Below are 6,677 nucleotides of genomic sequence, written 5' to 3'. Positions count from 1 at the left end.
AGTACCTTTTCCCTTTCTAGTACCTCATGCTTCTGCCTACACCCCACTCTGCCCCTCCAGGCTCTGTGCCTCTGTCTGTCTACTTGCCAACTTGCTCCATACGCTGTTCTTCCTCTGCTACAACCACCCATACTTTCAGTTGTGTGCAAAGCTTTTGTATGTGTCTTGGTCCCTCCCATGGGTTGGATCATTGGCCATTGGCTGGAAGCCGGGCTGTAGTCTAGGGGCTTGATTATGATTCGTTAGGCTCTGGTAACCCCCTGGGAGACAGAAGCGCTAAGAAAGGGGCCAGTCATTTGGATTCCATAGAGCCAGCCGGGTTCATTCGAGCTGTCTGCATATTGCAATTCCTGTCACTGTGACGTTTTGGTGATAAGGTCAATTTGCAGAGACTTTTACAACAAAGAGAAATGTACTGGATAGATACATTTGACTCCATGCATCCAAGATGGATGAATCTCGATTGGCGATCTAAGTTGCTACTTATAAATTCAAACAAAAATGATTGGAGATACTACAACCTAATTTACATATAATCTGACAAATTGTGATTTCTAACAGAAATGTTTTTGATTGCTTATTTAATTAAGACAATTGAATTTGGAATTGATGTGAATCTAACAGTTGACAGATTTATAACTCGCTGTATGTTCAATACTGATGATGTTACCTCGAACAAATGTGATGAGTCAAGGTGTATTTTTTGTACCCATTGTAATGAAAAACTACAAATGTAACTTTATCAGTGAATAATATGTACTGTTTAATCGACATGAGTGATACCAACTACAACACATGAGAAGTTAAATAACCTTAATTAGTGGGCTCGAGCCACGGATCGCATTGTATTTATTCTAATTACTAACGGTCACATGATATAGACTGTATCCTAATTTATAATATCAAATGTCGATAAGCAGTCCCTCTAGGGAATAAGGCAAGTCAAAATAACCTTTCAGGAAAGGCGGCGCAGTATTAACAACTAGTCGTTTTTTAGTTCCTAATTAAGAAATGCATTGGGAATAGGAGGCTTCAGAGCAGCAACACACATCTAAGATGGCGGACCGATAACGCCACGTATGCAACTCTCACTCTATACCTAGAGGCAATGCGGCTGTGTTGCTAAGCAATGGACCGAAGCGAGGAACACTCGTGTCTCACAGTTGGTTCATCAGCGTAGACAAGGAGGGCACGAACAAATGTAGGTATAACTATACTTGCGTGTAAAATGGTAAATTTACCACCACGGATGCATTTAAAAATGAATCCTCTGTTTACTGACTATGATCCCTCTTCTTTAAAACATGTAGAACTTTAACACACGCCGATCGACAAGCAGACATGTCTGTGACAATAACCTAAAGTTATGACCAAGAATACAGTTGCCTGATTCAATTAAGAGGTTGATCTATGGCGAACAGATACTGTTAAAGGTAAGATACAGTTACCTCATCTCTAATTAAATATACATTGTATTAATGTGAAAAAATCGAAGTACTCTAGCGAAATTAAAGGCTTGACGCACCACTTATTTGTGCTTCTTATTTACTTAATGCAGGAACGCAGGATGTAAAGAGCACAAACCAATAGTACAGCACGTGTCGATAAGGTATGTCATTACGAAGCAAGACTTTCATACAGACTATTTTTCATCTAGTATTTACGTCCAAGGGGGCACATCTGAAAGAGGTACATTATTGAATGAATCCTAGGACAACTAGTGATACATTATTGCCAATGACTTACCATTCAGAGATAGTTCCTAACACTTGAAAAATACACTTTTGCAGCAATACAAACTGCACGTCCTTGGACAATTTACCAATATAATAGAGAATCAAAAAACCATTTGGACACGACGTACCTAAATGATATTAGGTGAGTGTATCTCAATTGATATACGTAGCTAAAATAAGAGAACATTGTTGAATGTAGGTGGTCTCTAAGTGGGACACAGTGCTTTTTCAGCGACTTGTCTCACTTGAGACCACTTTCTAGTGCTAATTCCGACATCTTATGATATGATATGATATGATATGGCATTTATAACACGACTATACATAAGTGTTTCAGTAATCAAATGCCTTTTATTTACAGAAGTTGTGATTGATCTCAATAAGAAGAGTGAAGGGAACCGTCACTGGATAGGCCCATTCACAGGTTAGTGCAGTGGCACTAGGCAATCCTATGTAAAAGTTATAAATAAGTACAGTTCGATATAGCATACTAAAATAGTATTTACTTCTATTATATTTTCAGAATCACACCACTCCAGATATCTATACCTGAAGAAGGGCCAACGATCCTGAAACGCGTAGTAGCAGATAGGTGGACAAATGGTCCTCACAAACTCTAATAACTCCTATCAATATATCGGGAAATCTATGCCTCAATTTATTTAGATGTTTTGAAATTTGTATGTAACATGAACAGAAATGTTTTTCTTTTTACCTATGAAGGAAATTCTTTTGGTGTATACAGAGTAATGTCAGTAATTGCTATGTATAGAAATGGACGTATGTAAAAGCAGCTTGAATCTTTATTGAATTTTATTGCATATGGTCATAAAACAGTTTTTTTATGAAACATTATGAAATTTGTGTGAATACTTAAGAATTAACACAACGGTTTTGTTGAAGTGTGTTGAAGTGTGTGTTTATCGAGGCACCTATTCCCTTCCCACTTTGTAAAAATATCCCCAGGCTTTCTCCCTGAGTCATTATAAGGCTAGAGTTGGCATCGGTTGTGTTTGGTGATGGAGTTCTGTGGTCCACGGACCCAAAATGAGGTTCATCGACCTCACAGGATGCAAACTTCCTGAATATCTTCAAATGTGTATTTGCGCATATTCCTGCCTTTCCTGTGCAATTAAAGGCGCCTGCATGCATTATATTACATTATGTTAAGGTGCGCTTATAGAGTGCACAACCACTGAAAGCTATCCTGGTGCTTGAGGTAAATATCCGGAAAGAGCTGAGAGAGAAGGAAGTATTTAACTAGCAAAGAGAAAGGTCTTGAGTAATTTCCGAAATAGACCATGATCTTCCATCAGTCTCAGTGACAGAGGAAGAGTATTCCAGAGCAAAGTGGTGGCAACTGAAAAAGCATTGCTGCAAACTTCCAAGCAGACATGCTGCAAAAGCCTTAATGGAGACACAGGTGTAACTACTTTAAACAGTGGTCCTTGTCTTCTTCATCACTTTTCTGTTCCCTTACCACCGTTCACCACCTTCCACCCCCTCTCTCTTGAACTTTGCAAGCATTTCCTTTGTGAATCATACCTCCTACTTTGGTAAGTTGGAAGCACCCCCCATCCTTTACTATGAAGGGGCTGAGCCAGAGGGGACTTGGATGGTTCAGCTGCTACATGATGTGCCTCCCAGGAGGGGGATGGAATGGTATTCCCTGGGCTAGTCAGAAATCTGAACTGAGGTTTTCTGGTGTTCCCTTGGAGAGTGCCAGAATTTCAAATAGCGCAACTGAACTACAAGTCCCAGGTCCCTGGCCGTGGCAGACCATGGAGCAGACTTAGATGTTAACGGTGAGCGCTTAGCAGATCAACTGCCCACATACATTAGAGGAAGGAAGATGCCTGATCGGCCACACCACATAAACACAGGCAGCCGCAGAGCGCCATGGAGCCATGAACAGAGATTCCAAGTTGGTGCTGACGTCATAACACATATTGAAACCCACAGAACAGGCAATTAAGAATAACAAAGTCAATCTCCTAACTAGTCAATACAAATGGAATAGTAATAACGGCATTAAGAATCAGTTTAGAAGCCTCTGAAGAAGGGCCAAATAGGGAACCTGAGACAAGCTGCCTAAGGGCCATATGTCCACAAAGCAAGGTCCTGTGAAGGGGCAAGGTCCTGCAAAGGGACAGGACCACATCCTCTCCCCGTTTTATTGGCATGGAGCATATGATTGCATAAAACAATAAGTCACATCTTTCCAGAGTTGACAGAAAACCTGCTGGTCCATCCCCAATGACCCCCTGGCAGCCCAAGTTATGGGATAACGAAGGCCCTAGGCCGTTACTCCCCCACCCCCCGTACCAGCACTTGGAACAGGGGATTAAGGCTATTAGCACCCCGGGTTGCCTAAGCTGTAAACCAGCTCTGGTGGCGGGTGGAGCCAGCCATCATCCAGCATGGAACACAGGCTTTCACCGGCTGTTCAAGCCTGCTTTCCTAGCCACCTGATTGGCTGGCTCCCCCCACCACGATGATAATGATTATTGAAGGTCCATTCTCAAGGACTGTATGGTTTCCTTTGGAACCACCTGAGAAGGTAAACAAACATATCCTTTTCATAGTTGATTATGTCACTCGTTATCCCTGAGCCATCTCACTGATGGCCAACATGATGCAACCTTCCTTTCTTCCCTGCTCCTGTGTGTGCCTGCTGGAAAGTCCATCCTTGGTAAACCTGTGGTCTGTGGGGAGCCTGTGCACTTGAGTGGTGGGCCGACTCTGGGCAATTCTAGTTACTCGATCCTCCTTCTCCAAAGCTGCATGTTCAACGGAAGCACCTGCTCCTATCCAGCCAGGATTTTTCTCGCCCACTCGCTTTTCCAACGCATCTCCTCATTTCCTGTGGAGTGTTCAGAAGGAGAAGGGTCGGTGCCGGCACATCGCAGTTCCTGCGCGGTTTGGTAATTCAAAGCCTAACAACAGGCACTCATGAATAAACCCCATTGCGGCCTGAACTAGTCACTTTCCACTAGTCACCACTCTTATTCTCTCCCAGATCCTTCCAATCATGAAGTCTAATTACATCTCCAACAAACATACCATGTGGGCAGGCACCCCATTCCAGTGGAAGCTAAGCCTGGCTCTAAATAAGAACTCCTCTGTGCAAGATACAGAAGTTCTGAAAACCCTACTCTTAAAATAATCTCTCACCAACGCTGATTGCCCCTGTGGATCTGCCTCTCTCCTGCCTTCCTCCAACCCATCGCAAACCGTATCCCACCTGTCACCCCAGGTTTTGCCCCCAATATACAACGCTCTGTTGCTTCCCAGCTGGGTCTGTGCATTTCAAATCCCATACATGCATACCCGCAAACAGGGCCTCTGAAACTACAATCCCCAGCTATCGAGGATCACCCTCTTGCCCTCTCCATCACCCCCAGTACCTCTCTAAGCAACTTGAATAAGGCACCTAAAACACTTGTCTGAGCGAACAACCTTCTGGGCCTCCTGCAATCCGATGCCTGATGAGTTAATTTCTCTGCAAGGAAGAGAAAAGAAATACAAGGAAGAAAAAGGAAGTTAAAACACGCTGCGTTTATTTTTCTCGTCCATGTCACCTAATCTTTTAGCCCCCACTATTCTGTAAATGTTTTATGAATTACCCTCCGACCTCCTCTCGAATCTATCCTCCTACAACCATGTACACCTGCCTGTTTACTTCTTCTGTGTGTTTGTCTACCATCAAGACTTTGTTATGGTTTTGTTGTCTTTTGAGGATGGGCCCACACTTCACACGTTCATGAAATGAACTAAATTACTTAAATGGCATTGAGAAGTTGTAGGATTGAAGCTGGGAGTGTAAAGTAACTAGACATGTGGCTGGATATGACGGGACAGGTTATTTACAATGCGCTTAATACCCAGAGGTTTCTAAGCGCAGACCCGGGGATCGAATCTGTGGTGTTCCGTGTCATCTTGCTTCCAAGGAGAGCGCATTGCCCTTGAGCTATCCTCCCTATCCTCCTGGAGGTGGGGTGGAGGGGGTCTGTAAAATATGGTGAAATGTCTTAACATCAACGCAGGATAGCCAGCATGCATCGTTTTTAATGATAATTTTCATCCACAAACCAAATCAATTGAAAAACAGGGAAGGGGAATAGAAATATTTTAAAAAGAGGGACTACAGTGGTTTTCTCTGTTTTGTAAAAGAAAACAAATACAATATTTCGCCTTCGTGTAATGGCATACTTTTTACAGATCCCCTGCACTCTGTAGTAGGGTCCTCCCCCTCTGCCAAGTACCACCCCAGAACCGAGTAGTGAGGTAAGTGCCTTTTCTGCCAGGGACAAGGTAGCAAAGTACAGTGTCACAGCCTCTGGCAACCAGCACAACTGCCAGCTCAGCTTAAACTGCCACTGAGTAGAACACTCACCCAGGCTAACACTTTCACATTCCAAAGATGCATCACCTGCACACCAACATTCTGACAGGCAGAATACTACACACTCTCTTTGCAGCAATGTAAATTCAAGTATCCGGATACAAGACTTCAGCAGTGATGTAAATGCAAGCATCCGGATACAAGGCTTCAGCAGCAACTTCAGCAGCGATGTAAATACAAATATCCGGATACAAGACTTCAGCAGTGATGTAAATGCAAGCATCCGGATACAAGGCTTCAGCAGCGATGTAAATACAAGTATCCGGATACAAGGATTCAGCAGCAACTTCAGCAGCAATGTAAATACAAGTATCTGGATACAAGGCATCAGCAGCGACTTCAGCAGCGATAAAAATACAAGTATCCGGATAAAGGCTTCAGCAGCGATGTAAATACAAGTATCCGGATACAAGGCTTCAGCAGCGATGTAAATACAAGTATCCGGATAAGGCTTCAGCAGCGATGTAAATACAAGTATCTGCATACAAGGCTTCAGAAGCGTATCCGGATACATGGCTTCAGCAGAGATGTAAATA

The 6,677-nt window shown here is 43.1% G+C and overlaps 1 long non-coding RNA gene across 1 annotated transcript; it reads left to right on the top strand.

Moving 5' to 3' along the window:
• The first annotated feature begins 1,139 nt into the window (after positions 1-1,139).
• Positions 1,140-2,558, top strand: LOC138565920 (uncharacterized). The gene is made up of 5 exons (XR_011301706.1): positions 1,140-1,201; positions 1,311-1,433; positions 1,559-1,609; positions 2,098-2,160; positions 2,260-2,558. It is a non-coding gene; the product is annotated as an uncharacterized lncRNA (long non-coding RNA).
• Positions 2,559-6,677: the final 4,119 nt, after the last annotated feature.

The sequence above is a fragment of the Ambystoma mexicanum genome, chromosome 2p (genome assembly GCF_040938575.1).
Source record: "Ambystoma mexicanum isolate Mex_15411 chromosome 2p, UKY_AmexF1_1, whole genome shotgun sequence".
Lineage (NCBI taxonomy): Eukaryota > Metazoa > Chordata > Amphibia > Caudata > Ambystomatidae > Ambystoma > Ambystoma mexicanum.
The sequence above is the reverse complement of the archived record's forward strand: the minus strand, read 5'-3'. Positions and strand labels throughout refer to the sequence as shown.